At 38.8% G+C, this 14,951-nt stretch overlaps 1 long non-coding RNA gene across 1 annotated transcript in view; it reads right to left on the bottom strand.

The window, feature by feature from the left end:
* Window positions 1-14,951, bottom strand: part of LOC107179360 — a 47,205-nt gene that overhangs the window by 23,045 nt on the left and 9,209 nt on the right. Inside the window, exon 3 of the long non-coding RNA XR_001509961.2 lies at window positions 13,890-14,214. This is a non-coding gene — a long non-coding RNA (uncharacterized LOC107179360). The remainder of the gene's footprint in view (window positions 1-13,889; window positions 14,215-14,951) is intronic.

Here is a 14,951-nt window from a genome sequence, read left to right on the forward strand (position 1 = left end):
ACACCAATAATGAAGCAACAAATAGAGAAATCAAGAAATCAGTCTCATTTACAATTGCACCAAAAACCATAAAATACCTGGGAATAAACCTAACCAAAGATGTAAAAGATCTGTATGCTGAAAACTATAGAAAACTTATGAAGGAAACTGAAGAAGACACAAAGAAATGGAAAAACATTCCATGCTCATGGATTAGAAGAATAGATATTGTTAAAATGTCAATACTACCCAAAGCAATCTACACATTCAGTGTAATCCCAATCAAAATTGCACCAACATTCTTCTCAAAGCTAGAATAAACAATCCTAAAATTTGTATGGAACCACAAAAGACCCCGAATAACCAAAGTAATATTGAAGAAGAAAACCAAAGCGGGGGCATCACAATCCCAGACTTTAGCCTCTACTACAACACTGTAGTCATTAATACAGCATGGTATTGGCACAAAAACAGACACATAGACCAATGGAATAGAATAGAGAACCCAGAATTGGACCCACAAATGTATGGCCAACTCATCTTTGACAAAGCAGGAAAGAGTATCCAATGGAAAAAAAAGACAGTCTCTTTAGCAAATGGTGTTGAGAGAACTGGACAGCAACATGCAGTAAAATGAAACTAGACCACTTTTCTTACACCATACACAAAAATAAACTCAAAATGGATATGTGAGACAGGAAACCATCAAAACCCTAGAGGAGAAAGCAGGCAACAACCTCTTTGACCTCAGCCGCAGCAATTTCTTATTCAACATGTCTCCAGAGGCAAGGGAATTAAAAGCAAAAATGAACTATTGGGATCTCATCAAGATAAAAAGCTTCTGCACTGCAAAGGAAACAATCAACAATACTAAAAGGCAACCGATGGAAGGGGAAAAGATATTTGCAAATGATGTAGCAGATAAAGGGTTCATATCCAAAATCTATAAAGAACTTACCAAACTCAACACCTGAAAAACAAATAATCCAGTGAAGAAATGGGCAGAAGACATGTATAGAAACTTCCAAAGAAGACATCTAGATGCCAACAGACACATGAAAAGATGCTCAATGACACTCCTCATCAGGGAAATACAAATCAAAACCACATTGAGATACTACCTCACACCAGTGAGAGTGGCTAAAATTAACAATTCAGGAAAAAACAAATGTTGGTGAGGGTGTGTAGAAACGGGAACCCTCTTGCATTGTTGGTGGGAATACAAGCTGGTGCAGCCGCTCTGAAAAACAGTGTGAAGGTTCCTCAAAAAATTAAAAATAGGTCTACCCTACGACCCAATAATGGCACTACTAGGAATTTATCCAAAGAATACAGGATTGCTGATTCATAGGGGCACATGTACCCCAATGTTTATAGCAGAACTATCAAATGTCCATCAACTGATAAATGGATAAAGAAGATGTGGTTTATACATACAATGGAATACTACTTGGCAGTGAGAAAGAATGAAATCATGCCATTTGCAGCAATGTGGATGGAAGTGGAAGGTATTATGCTAAGTGAAATAAGTCAGTTGGAGAAAGACAGATATCACATGTTTTCAATCATATATGGATCTTGAGAAACTTAACAGAAGACCATGGGGGAGGGGAAGGGGAATAATTGTTACAGAGAGGGAGGGAGGCAAACCATAAGAGACTCTTAGATACAGAGAACAAACTGAGGGTGGATGGAGGGGTGGGGGAGAAGGGAAAACGGATGACGGGCACTGAGGACAGCACTTGTTGGGATGAGCACTGGATGTTGCATGTAAGCAATGAACCACGGGAATATACCTCCAAAACCAAGAGCACACTGTACACACCGTATGTTAGCCAATTTGACAATTAATTACACTAAAAAAAACAACAACAAAGAAGGTCCTCTAGGTTTTCTGTTGTTTGCAAAACATATATATTCCAATTACATGAACAGCAACAATTACAAAAAGCTTCAACAAATAACACTTGTGCCTAACGTACCATGTAACGATGTCATTATGTAGTTTTAATACCAAGAACATTCTATTTCTAGAAATTGTAAGAAAATGGATCTTTCTTTTGAGAACATCTAAGGTATGTGAATATTTGACTTTCAAATGCCCAACATACGGCTGGTTGCTTCCTGCTTTCCTAATCTCCCCATGTGAACCACAGCCATGCTATGCTGAATTCATGGAACTGCCCAACCCAACATCTCTTTCCATCTTCTTTCTCTTCTCCCAGACTTCCATTCCCTTACTGGTAACAACTGTCTTTAATCTACACCAGAAGCAGAAAAAGCTGAGCTCCTGTCTATTCTCTTTCAGTGCACGCTCAGTTACACCACTACTGTATGATCTTAAATAATTTCACCTTGTGAGAGACTTTTTTCTCATCTATAAAAGGAGATAATAGTACCTACCTGAAAAGGTGGTAAGGACTTTTAAAATAAAGCATGCAAAGCTTTTAGCACAATGCTTTGTTGGCAAATGCACTGTAAATGGTAGAATTATCTCCAGGACTATCTTCAACAAGGTTAACAGTCCTTCCTAAACCCATGATCTTAACTGAGTGATATAAAAATTGTGCTTGTGATAAAACTGTTCCTTGAAAAAGCAACAATGACTTTGGAAGTAAAATCTGTCCTCGTACTAATCGTGTGGCTGCTGTCACAAATTATGACACACTTAGTGGCTTAAAATAACACGTTTATTATCGTACAGGTCTAGGGATCAGAAGTGTAAATGGATCCACGGGCAGCTTTCCTTGCGGAGGTTCTAGAGGGAGGACCCACTTCCTTGCCTGTTCTGGCTGGCTTCTAGAGGCCACCCACATTCCTTGGCGTGTGGCCCCGCATCACTCTGGCCTCTGTGTCTGCCATCACATCACCTTCTCTGCCATGGCCATTGTCTCATCTCATCTTTCTTCACTCTGACCCTCCTGCCTCCACTTAGAAGGACCCTTGTGATTACCTAGTTACACCAGATAATTCAGGACAATCTTCCCTTAACTTAACCACAACTGCAAAGTCCCTCTTGTCGTGTAAGGTAACATATTTACAGGTTCTGGGGATTTGGATGTGGATATGATTGGGGCTATTATTTAGACTATCACAGTCATTTAAAATAATCGGGCCATTTCACACGTACCCCAGTGTTTACAGCAGCACTATCGACAATAGCCAGAGTATGGAAAGAGCCCAAATGTCCATTGATGGATAAATGGACAAAGAAGACGTGGCATATATATATATATATATATATATATATATATATATATACACACACACACACATATATATATGTGTATATATATATGTATATATATATATATATACACACACACAATGGAGTATTACTCAGCAACCAAAAAGAATGAAATCTTGCCATTTGCAACTACATGGATGAAACTAGAGGGTATTACAATGAGCAAAGTTAGTCAGAGAAACAGAAATATCATATGACTTCACTCATAGGAGGAATTTAAGGTACAAAACAGATGAACATAAGGGAAAGGAAGCAAAAATTATATAAAAACAGGGAGAAGACAAAGCATAAGAGACTCTAAATATAGAGAATAAACAGAGGGTTGCTGGAGGGGTTGTGAGAGAGGGGATGGGCTAAATGGGTAAGGGGCATTAAGGAATCTACTCCTGAAATCACTGTTGCACTATATGCTAACTTGGATGTAAATTAAAAAAATTAGTAAATTATAATAAAATAAAATAAAATAAAATAAAATAAAATAAAATAAAATAAAATAAAATAAAATAAATCAGGCTATTTAACCTTCTGGAAACTGCACTTAAATTTCCGCAGAATCTACACAAAACTTTCTATTTTCTCATTTTTCACTAATAAAGTTTGCTTTTCTTTAGATGCAACCAGTTGATAAAAATAATGCCATTGCTGATTCAATATATTTTTTCTATTTTGGTTAATTATCAATGTTTTGATACAATAGCATACTACAATTTCACGGCAAATATGTATTCTGTGTAATCAGGCTAAATCGAGAAGCAAACAGCTATTATGATATTTATCCTCTGGGTGAGTTATTTCGTACTCCCAAACAATGTACTCACCAACTTGAAAGACAAGCTTTTTTTTTTTTTTTAATGTTTGTTTATTTTTGAGAGACAAGAGAGAGAGCATGACTGGGGAAGAGATAGAGAGAGAGGGAAACATAGACTATGAAACAGGCTCCAGGCTCTGAGCTGTCGGCACAAAGCCTGACACAGGGCTTGAACTCACGAGCCGTGAGATCATGACCTGAGCCGAAGTCAGATGCTTAACCAAATGAGCTACTGAGGCATCCCCAAACTTTTTTTTTTTTTTTAATTTTTTTTTTTCAACGTTTTTTATTTATTTTTTTGGGACAGAGAGAGACAGAGCATGAACGGGGGAGGGGCAGAGAGAGAGGGAGACACAGAATCGGAAACAGGCTCCAGGCTCCAAGCCATGAGCCCAGAGCCTGACGCGGGGCTCGAACTCACGGACTGCGAGATCGTGACCTGGCTGAAGTCGGACGCTTAACCGACTGCGCCACCCAGGCGCCCCATCCCCAAACTTTTTTTATTGTGATTATATATATATAATCGATATTGTAAGAAAATGTATAGGTCTCTCTCTATATATATCAGAAAATGTATATGTCTCTCTCTATATATACAAAACATAAATTTTGCCATTTTAAACATTTTTAAGTGTACAATTTAATGGCATTATTATTATTATTACTTACAATGTTGTGTAACCATCACCACTATCTATCTCTAAAACCCTCTCATCGCCCCAAACAGAAACCCTGTACCCATTAAACACTAACTGCCATTCCCTCCTCCTCCCAGGACCTAGAAATCTTGAATCTACTTCTGTCTCTATGAATTTGCCTGTTTTAGATATTTAAGTGGTACATTATGATAGTTGTCCTTTCCTTCTAGTTTGTTTTATTTAACATAATGTTTTCAGGATCCAGTATGTTGTAGCATGTGTAAGTACTTTGTTCTTTTTATTGCTGAATAATATTCTGTTGTATATATACCACATTTGTTTACCCACCTATCTGTTGATGACATTTGGGTTGTTTCCCCCTTTTGACTATTATGACTAATGCTGCTATGAATATTGTGATGTCAGTATCGGTTTGAGTCCTTGTTTCTGGATACATACCTAGGAGTGGAATTGCTGGATGATAAGGTAATCCGATGTTTAACTTTTTGAGGAATTGCCAAACTGTTTTCCACAGCAGCTGTTCCATTTCACATTCCCACTGTCACAGACTATGAGTCTGGAGTTCTCTCTTGTCCATCAAGAGAACAGATGCAGAATTGAATACGAGAGAGGCTAACGTCCAGGAGGAGACAAGAGCCCTGAAGAGGGGTTTCATCTCTGTATTTATTGGGCTCTCAAGATATTACCCATGTGGTGAATGTGAAGAAAACAAGACCTTACACACGCGGTGAACGTTCAGAAAACAATCAGACAGTAATCATTAACTTGTGTGTGTAAGAAGCAAAGGATCTGGGGGGCAAGAGGAGTTTGTGATCAAAGCACAATAGTATATTGGCATCAGATGGAAAGTAATTTCCTGCAGGTGATATAACAGGTTACTCATGATCCCATTACAATATCTCGCTAGGTAACCTCGGGCACTTTCACCTTGTGGCAGTGACTTTCTGCCCTAAACTTTCTTAACACATTTGTGTAAGTATAAGGAATTCTCAAACCTATTTCCCCACACCCACAAGTGATGGACTAGAGCTCTACTTTCTCCACATTTTAACCAACCCTAGTTTGTGTTAATTTTAGCCATTCTAATAGGTGTGAAGTGATATCTCATTGTGGTTTTGATTTGCATCTTTTCACATGCTTATTGGCCATCTGTATATCTTTTGGGAGGGAAATGTCTATGCAAGTCCTTTGCCCATTTAAAAAATTAAGTCCTTTGTATTCTTGTTGAGTTAAAGGATTCTCTACATATTTTGGATATTTGTCCCTTAGGGTTAGGGTTAGCAAGTATTTTCTCCCATTCAACGGGTTGTCTTTTTATTCTCTTAAAGGTGCTCTTTTTGTACAAAAGTTTTTAATTTTGACGAAGTCCAAATTATCTATTCTTTGTCACTTGTAATTTTGGTTTCATATTTAAGAAACCATTGCCAAACCTCAGTTCATAAAGACTTTTTCCTATGTTTTTTCTCTAAGAGTTTTATAGTGTTTAATTTTTAAATTTTATAGCTTTTAAATTTAGGTCTTTGATCCATTTTGAGTTCATATTTGTACATGGTGCAAAGAAAGGGTCCAACTTCATACTTTTGAATGTGGATACCCCAGCACCATTTGGTAAAGGACTGTCCTTTCCTCACTGAATGGTCTTAGCTACTTTCCCGAAAATCAATTGATCATAGATTTGAGGGTTATTTCTGAGTTCTCAGTTCTCTCGAGTCCATTGGTTTGTATGTCTTCCTTATGCCAGGGTCACATGGTTTGGAGTATGATAGCTTTGTAGTAAGTATTGATACTAGGAAGTGTGAGTGCTATAACTCTGTTCTTTTTCAGGTTGTTTTGGCTATTCTGGGTCCCTTGACCCAGAATTTAGGACGGGCTTCTCCATTTCTGCAAAAGGATTGTTGGGACTTTGATAGTGATTGCACCAAATATGCGTATCACTCTGGGTAATATTGTCATCTTAACAATACTAAGTCTTCCAAATCTATGAACACATGATGCCTTTCCATTTATTTAGGTTTCTCTAGTTTTTTTTTTTTTACTTTATTATTTTTGTAAAATTTAAATCCAAGTTAGTTAACATATTTCAGGAATAGAATTTAATGATTCATCACTTACGTACAACACCCAGTGCTCATCCCAACAAGTGCCCTCCTCAATGTCCATCGCCCATTCAGACCATCCCCCCACCCAACACCCCACTAGCAATCCTCAGTTTGTTCTCTGCATTTAAGAGTTTCTCATGGTTTGTCTCTGTTTTTATCTTATTTTTGTTTCCCTTCCCCTATGTTCATCTATTTTGTTTCTTAAGTTCCACATATGAGTGAAATCATATATTTGTCTTTCTCCGACTTATTTTGCTTAGCATAATACACTCTAGTTCCATTCATGTTGTTGCAAATGAAGGGATTTCATTCTTGTTGACCACCAAGTAATATCTCATTGTGTATATATACCACATACTCTTTATCCACTCATCTATTGATGGACATTTGGGCTCTTTCCATACTTTGGCTGTTGTCAATAGTGCTGCTGTAAACATTGGGGTGCACGTGTCCCTTCAAAACAGCATTCCTGTATCTCTTGGATAAATACCTAGAAGTGCAATTGCTGGGTTGTAGCATAGTTCCATTTTTAACTTTTTGAGGAACCTCCATATTATTTTCCAGAGTGGCTGCACCAGTTTGCATGCCCACTAACAGTGCAAAAGGGTTCCTCTTTCTCCACATCTTTGCCTACACCTGTTGTTGCCTGAGTTAACTTTAGCCATTCTGACAGGTATGAGGTGGTATCTCGTTGTGGTTTTGATTTGTATTTCCCTGATGATGAGTGATGTTGAGCATATTTTCATGTGTCTGTTGGCCATCTGGATTTCTTCTTTGGAAAAGTGTCTATTCATGTCTTTTGCCCATTTCTTCACTGGATTATTTGGGTTTTTTGGTGTTGAGTTTGATAAGTTCCTTATTGATTTTGGATACTAACCCTTTATCTGATATGTCATTTGCAAACATCTTCTCCCATTCTGTCGGCTGCCTTCTCCCATTCTTGTCGGTTGTTTCCTTCACTGTGCAGAAGTTTTTATCTCGATGGGTCCCAATAGTTTATTTTTTGCTTTTGCCTCTAATTTATTTTTCTCTTGCCTCTGGAGACATGTCAAGTAAGAAGTTGCTGCAGCTGAGGTCAAAGAGGTTGTTGCCTGTTTTCTCATCCAGGATTTTTATGGTTTCCTGTCTCCAATTTAGGTCTTTCATCCATTTGGAGCTTATTTTTGTGTATGGTGTAAAAAGTGGTCCAGGTTCATTCTTCTGTATATTGCTGTCCAGTTTTCCCAACACCATCTGCTGAAGAGACTGTCTTTTTTTCCATTGGATATTATTTTCTGCTTTATGAAAGATTAGTTTGCCAATATGTTTGTGGGTCCATTTCTGGGTTGTGGTCTGAAAATATGCAAGGTATGATCTCGATCTTTTTGTACGTGTTGAGAGCTGATTTGTGACCCATTTTGTGATCTGTTCTGGAGAATGTTTCATGTACACTTAAGAAGAATGTGTACTTGGTGCTTTAGGATGAAACATTCTGAACATATCTGTTAAGTCCATCCAGTTCAGCGTGTCATTCAAAGAGAATGTTTCCTTGTTGATTTTCTGCTTCAATGATCTGTCCACTGTTGTAAGTGGTGTCTTAAAGTCCCCTACTATTATGATATTATCATCAATGACTTTCTTTATGTTTGTGTTTAATTGGTTTATATATTTGTGTGATCCCACATTGGCGGCATAAATATTTACAATTGTTACATCTTCTTGGTGGATAGACACCTTAATTATGATATAATGACCTTCTTCATTTATTGTTACAATCTTTATTTTAAAATCTAGTTTGTCTGATATAAGTATGGCTACTCCAGCTTTTCTTTGACAACCATTGTCATGATAGATGGTTCTCCATCCCCTTACTTTCAATCTGCAGGTGTCTTTAGGTCTAAAATGAGTCTCTTGTAAGCAGCATGTAGATGGTACTTGATTTTTTATCCATTCTGATACTCTATGTCTTTTGATTGGAACATTTAAGTCCACTGACATTTAGGGTGAGTACTGAAAGATATGAACTTAGTGCCACTGTGTTGCCTGTAGAGTTGGGTGTTTCTGGTGGTGTTCTCTGGTCCTTTCTAGACTTTGTTGCTATTGCTCTTTCTCATTTTGTTTGATCTTTTCTCTACTCAAAAAGTCCCCCTTAAAATTTCTTACAGGGCCGGTTTAGTGGTCACAAACTCCTTTAGTTTTGTTTGCCTGGGAAACTCTTTTTCTCTCCTTCTATTTTGAATGACAGCCTTGCTGTATAAAGAATTCTTGGCTGCATATTTTTCTAATTCAGCATGTTGAATATATCCTGCCACTCCTTTCTGGCCTGCCAAGTTTCTGTGGATAGGTCTGCTGCAAACCTGATCTGTCTTCCCTCATACATTAAGGACTTTTCCCCCCTTGCTGCTTTCATCATTCTTTCCTTGTCTGTGTATTTTGTGAATTTGACTATGATATGCATTGGTGATGTTTGGTTTTTATTGAATCTAATGGGAGTTCTCTGTGCTTCTTGGATCTTGATGTCTGTGTCCTTCCCCAGATTAGGGGAGTTTTCTGCTATACTTTGCTCACATAAACGTTCTGTCCTCTTCATCTTCTGGGACTCCTTTGATTCAGATGTTATTCCTTTTTAATAAGTCACTGAGTTCTCTAAGTCTTGTATCATGATCCTTTGCCTTTGTTTTTTTTTTTCTGCTTCATTATTTTCCATAATTTTATCTTCTATATCGCTGATTCCCTGCTCTGCTTCATCCATCTTTGCCATCGTGGCATACATTTGAGATTGCATCTTGATTATAGCCTTTTTAATTTCTGCCTATCTAGGTTTTATTTTTATCTCTGCCGAAAGGGATTCTCTGGTGTCTTCTTTGCTTTTTTTCAACCCCAGCTAGTATTCTTATTGTCATGGTTTTAAGTTCTAGTTCAGACATCTTACTTATGTCTGTGTTAAGTCCCTGGCTGTCATTTCTTCCTGTTCTTTCTTTTGGAGTGAATTCCTTCATTTTGTCATTTGAGGGGAAGAAAAACATTAATAAAAAGAAAATTTTAAATAAAAAAAAACACAAAAAATCAAATAAAGGAGGCTAGATCCTAGGTGTGGTTTAGTCTGCTTGTTGAAAGAAGTTTGATAGAACAGAGTAAAAAGGGAAAGGAAAGAAAAAAAAGGGTAAGAAATTTTTTAAAATGTATATAATAAAACAGAATAAAATAAAAAAAGAAAATGAAATATAATAAAAAACTTAAAAAATAAAATTAAAAAATAAAAACAAAATTTTCTTTCTATATTCAAGAAAGAGAAAGAAAAGAAAGAAGAAAGAAAACAATTTAAGCAAAAACAAAAGCAAAGGAAACAAACAAGTAAGCTAACCAGCAAACAGAATGAAACCCAAATGAAGTTACATCCAGTTTCCCCTAAAACTGACACTATGAAGCCCTCTATAGTCCGCATACTAAGCAGGTGGAGTGATTTGTGCTGGTCTTGTGTGGGATGTGCTTGGAGGGTGCAGTTGGGCACAATTTGGTGTAACGGCTCTGTTCTCCACTGGGTGGCACTGCTTACTGGGGTGGAATCAGTGTGGCATGTATGTGCATGCACTGGAAAGGTGGAAATGGCTTCACCTGGTTCCCCAGCCTCTGGCACAGGAACTTTGTGGTCTCATTGACCCGCAATCACACATCCCTCCTTTGTCTCAGGCTTCCATCCACTCCCGCCCTTACCCTGTCTATGTCCAAGCCATCCCCCTGCCAGGGAGCACTTCCCTCCAGAGTTTTGCCTCAGATCGGGTTGTGTTTCAAAACCCCACACTTCAGAGACTCCTGTGGGTTGGACCCCCAACTCTCTGGGGGAGGGTATCACTGAGCAATGGCCGGTGCAAGCTTGCCCCAGAAAACATTTGTGGGATCCTGCAGTGGCAGAGATTAATGGCAAACCACAATACACAGCCAGCGCCAGGTTTCACCACACTCTGGTGTCTTTGTCCCAATACCAGCAAACGTGGGTGCTCTCTAGGGTCCGCTAGAACCTTTGCCTGTGGGGAGGCCATAGGGCCTCTACCAAATGCCCCCTACCAGGGGAACCACTTCTCCTGTGTGGCACGTGGACCTCTTAGACCCTGCTGCCTGCTCCTGGGGATTCACCCTACTTCCTCACTAGAACAGCACCAGGCACTGAGCTCCAAAACTTCAGACTCTGTGTTCCACTGTTTGTAGAATCCTGGTGATATGGAAACTCTCTCCTTTCTTCCCATCAGTGGTTTAGGAATAGATTTCTTGTTCAGTCCCCTGTGAGTGTTTTCACTCTTTCTCTCCAGCTACTTTTGGGGAGGGGGGACGGTGCTTTTCTTGCATGATCTCCATATGCCTCACTCTCTCCCTTTCTCTTTCTCTCTCTGTGAAAATAGCTCCCTATCTTCCATGACTTTTGCCTCCCTCAGTTTACCTCTCCACACTGTGTACGTACCGAGTTCTGCGGCTCACGCTATGCAGACTTTTGTTTTAATCCTCAGATCAATTTCCTATGTGTTCAAAGTGATTTGGTGGTGATCTGAGTTTCAGGAATAAGACAAACTTAAAGGCTCCATGCTGCTTTGCAATCTTAACCCCATCGGTTTCTCTAATTCTTTAAGCAATGTTTTATAGTTTTCAGTATAGAAGTTTTGTGCCTCTCATTGGTTAAATTTATTCCTAAGTATTTCATTCTTTTGGCTGTTATTGCAAATGGAATTGTCTTAATTTCCTTTTCAGATTTTCCATTGCTAGTATATAAAAATTCAGTTGATTTTTGTGTCATTTTGTAGCCTTCAATTTTGCTGAATTCATTAATTAGCTCTAAAAGGAGTATGTGGGGGAGTATGTATGCATATTTGCATGAATTCTTAATGTTTTCTACATTTATATAATGTGTGATATAGGCAGTTTTTCTTCTTCATTTCCAATTTGGGTGTACTTTATTTCTTTTTTCTTGTCTAATTGCTCTGGAACTGCCAACACTATGTTGAACAGAAGTGGCAAAAACAGGCATTCTTGTCTTGTTCCCAGGATTAGAGGAAAAGCTTTCTATCCTTTCCCATTGGGTATGATGTTAGCTGTAGGTTTTTTATATACAGCCTTTATCATGCTGAGAAGGTTCTCTTCTATTCCTAGTTTATTGAATATTTGTATCATGAAGGGATGTTGGATGTCATCAAGTGCTTTTTCTTTTAACATTTTTATTTGAGAGAGAGACAGAGAGAGAGAGAGAGAGAGAGAAAGAGAGAGAGAGAGAGAGAGAGAGAGAGGGAGAGGGAGAGGGAGACAGAGCATGAGTGGAGGAGGGGCAGAGAGAGAGGGAGACACAGAATCGGAAGCAGGCCCCAGGTTCCGAGCTGTCAGCACAGAGCCCCATGCAGGGCTGGAACCCAAAACTGTGAGATCATGACCCGAGCTCAAGTCAGACGCTCAACCGACTGAGCCAACCAGGCGCCTCAAGTGCTTTTTCCACATCAATTGAGATGACCATGTGGCTCTCCCCAACCTTCGTTCTATTAATGTAGTGATTGATTTTGTATGCTGAACCACTATTGCCTAAATCCCCCCTTGGCCGTGGTGTATAATCCTTTTTATATGCTGCTGAATTTCATTTGCTAGCATCTGTTGAGGATTTTGGTGTCTATATTTGTAAAGGATAGTGGTCTGTAGTTTTCTTTTCTTGTAGTGTCTTGTCAGACTTTGATATCAGGGTAATGCCAGCCTCAAGGAAGGAATTGAGAAGTATTTTTTCCTCTTCTATTCATTTAATAGGCCTTTCTTTGTTGGGAGACTTTTTTGTTCTGTTTTGCTTTTGGTTTTGGTTTTTTGTTGGGAGATTTTTGATTGTTGATCTAATCTTCTTATTAAAGGTCTTTTCCGATTTTCTATTTCTTCTTGAGCCAGTTTTGGTAGTTTGAGTGTTTCTAGGCATTTGTCCATTTCCTCCAGGATGTACAATTTATTTGGTATACAGCTATTCCTAGTATTCTCTTATGCTGTTTTTTTTATTGCCGTAGTCAGTAGTAATATCTCCTCGTTCACTTCTGATTTTAGTAGTTTAAGTATTCTTTTTTTACTTTCTTAATCTAACTAAAGGTTTGTCAATTTGTTCATCTTTCCAAAGAAACAGTTTTTGGTTTCATTGATTGTATTGTTTTTTCATTCTCTATTTCTGCTCTAATCCTTATTATTGTTACTTTTTCCCTCAAACTCAATTTAACATATCCAGGAATTAATTTTTTCCTTAAATGCCTAAAACATAAAAATAAATAAATACCTCTGTGCCATCAGAGAAAGAATAGCCTATTTGTTAGATTTACTGCTTAATCCACATGAACAGCTCTCATATAACAAATAGAATATTACCATGTCTTTATGAAGATGTTCAAAAAAGGCTTAATTAAGGTCATGGGAGAGAACAGCCCCAGACTGGATGTTTAGGCCATTCGCTTAAGACTTGTATCCAGCTGAGAGAGACCAATGCCATGAGCCTCTTGGGTATTTACAGGAAAAACTGAAACCAAGCCTCTCATTTTTAGACTGTGATGTCATCATGAAACACCTTATAACTGGGTCTGGTTCTGAAGAAGACAAGCATGACAAGAGTCCTCTGATATCCTATGAACAACGATTCCTCCCCTTGAGGGAAAAGCATGGATCTAAGTGATGCCAGTATGGTAACGTGGATTCCACCACTCTCCCCAGAGATGTGGCTCCTAAGTCCCTAGGACTGGCTTTCTAGGGCTGTGCTTGGGAGAGTTGCCTTCTCTGTGAGGTTCAGTTGTATCTCCTGCTTAGCCTTCACACTTCACCTTGTCTGACCCAGATTACCGTCACCGCCCACACACCTTCTCTTCTTCCCTGTGCTTCTCATGCTTCCTAAACCATGATCATTCTGAGTGAGAGACCTCGGTCTAAGGAGCTGGGATCAGAAAGTCACCATCTGGGATTTGCTTTTATTCTCAAGAGGTGACTTCAGCAAGATCAAGAAAGGCACAACAGGACGTTTAACCTAAGGGGCTAATGAGGCTTAATGGGCACTTATACCAACTAGGAGACTTTCTGCGGAGAATAATGAGACAAAGGGTAGTTTAAACAGTAAAGATGGGTATTACCTTAGACACCAGGACGCCCACGGCAAGCACACTCCTGGGTTACTTGATCAGCTCCACAGTATCACGAAGGGCTCGGGTCCACATTCGGCCGTGTCATCTTGCTGTGTTGGTCTTGTCTGCAAGCTGGCTCCTGTCTGCTTGCAAGATGCCCGCGGCAGGTCCCGTCATCACATCTGCATGTGACAATGACCAGGGCAGTTGCCTCTTCCTTATGTATACTGTTCTCACTCACTTTAAGAATGAAGTTTTTTTTAGGATTATATTTAAAATTATTGGCATCTCGGTGCTGTCCATCTCTTTCGTCTTTGCGAACCATCAGTCCAATCTATCAAAAACAAAATGTTGGTGTAAAATAAATTTTTTTAAATAAGTTTCATGGAATAGTTGTTGAGTGAGCTGGGGATTTGAGGTGCATAGAGGGAGAAGTGCATAGACTTTTAGAAGGTGAGGATCTACTGGGGCTTAAATCCTGCAGGAACAGAAATTTGGAACCGGAGGAAAAATTTTGAGTCGGGATTTCTTGGCCTGTTTTTTTTTCTTTGTTTGTATCTCCTTAATTCTAAAAGAATTGTATTCTATAACTTGCCTTGGCTAAGTTTTCTTAATCTTATACTCTAAACTGTCTCATTTAATCAATAAGAAGTACTCCACCATCTTTGAAATACCCATTTTAGGCATTTCATTCACTGAATACCATCTCCTTTCCTTCCAGAATATTGAACTGTGCCAACTGCAATACTCCTTTGAGTCATTAGGATCTCCAATCCACTGATCCTATAAAGTGTTGAGTGTTTATTGCCCCATCACTCGTCTTTTTTAGAACCAAAACAACTTTCTCAGAAACTGCTCAGTAGATGGTCCTTCATATCTCAGTGCCTAGAATTGAGTGACATGTTTTTTTTTTTTTTCTTTTTTAAAGAGAGAGAGAGAGGGCACAAGTGAGTGAGGGGCAGAGAAAAAGAGGGAGAGAGAAAGACAGAATCCTATGAGAGGCAGAGAGAGAGGGAGGGAGAGAGAAGGAGGGTTCACCTGAAGTGGGGCATGAGCTCACCCAAAGCATGG

Source organism: Panthera tigris, chromosome D2 (genome assembly GCF_018350195.1).
Source record: "Panthera tigris isolate Pti1 chromosome D2, P.tigris_Pti1_mat1.1, whole genome shotgun sequence".
In the NCBI taxonomy this organism is placed as follows: Eukaryota; Metazoa; Chordata; class Mammalia; order Carnivora; family Felidae; genus Panthera; species Panthera tigris.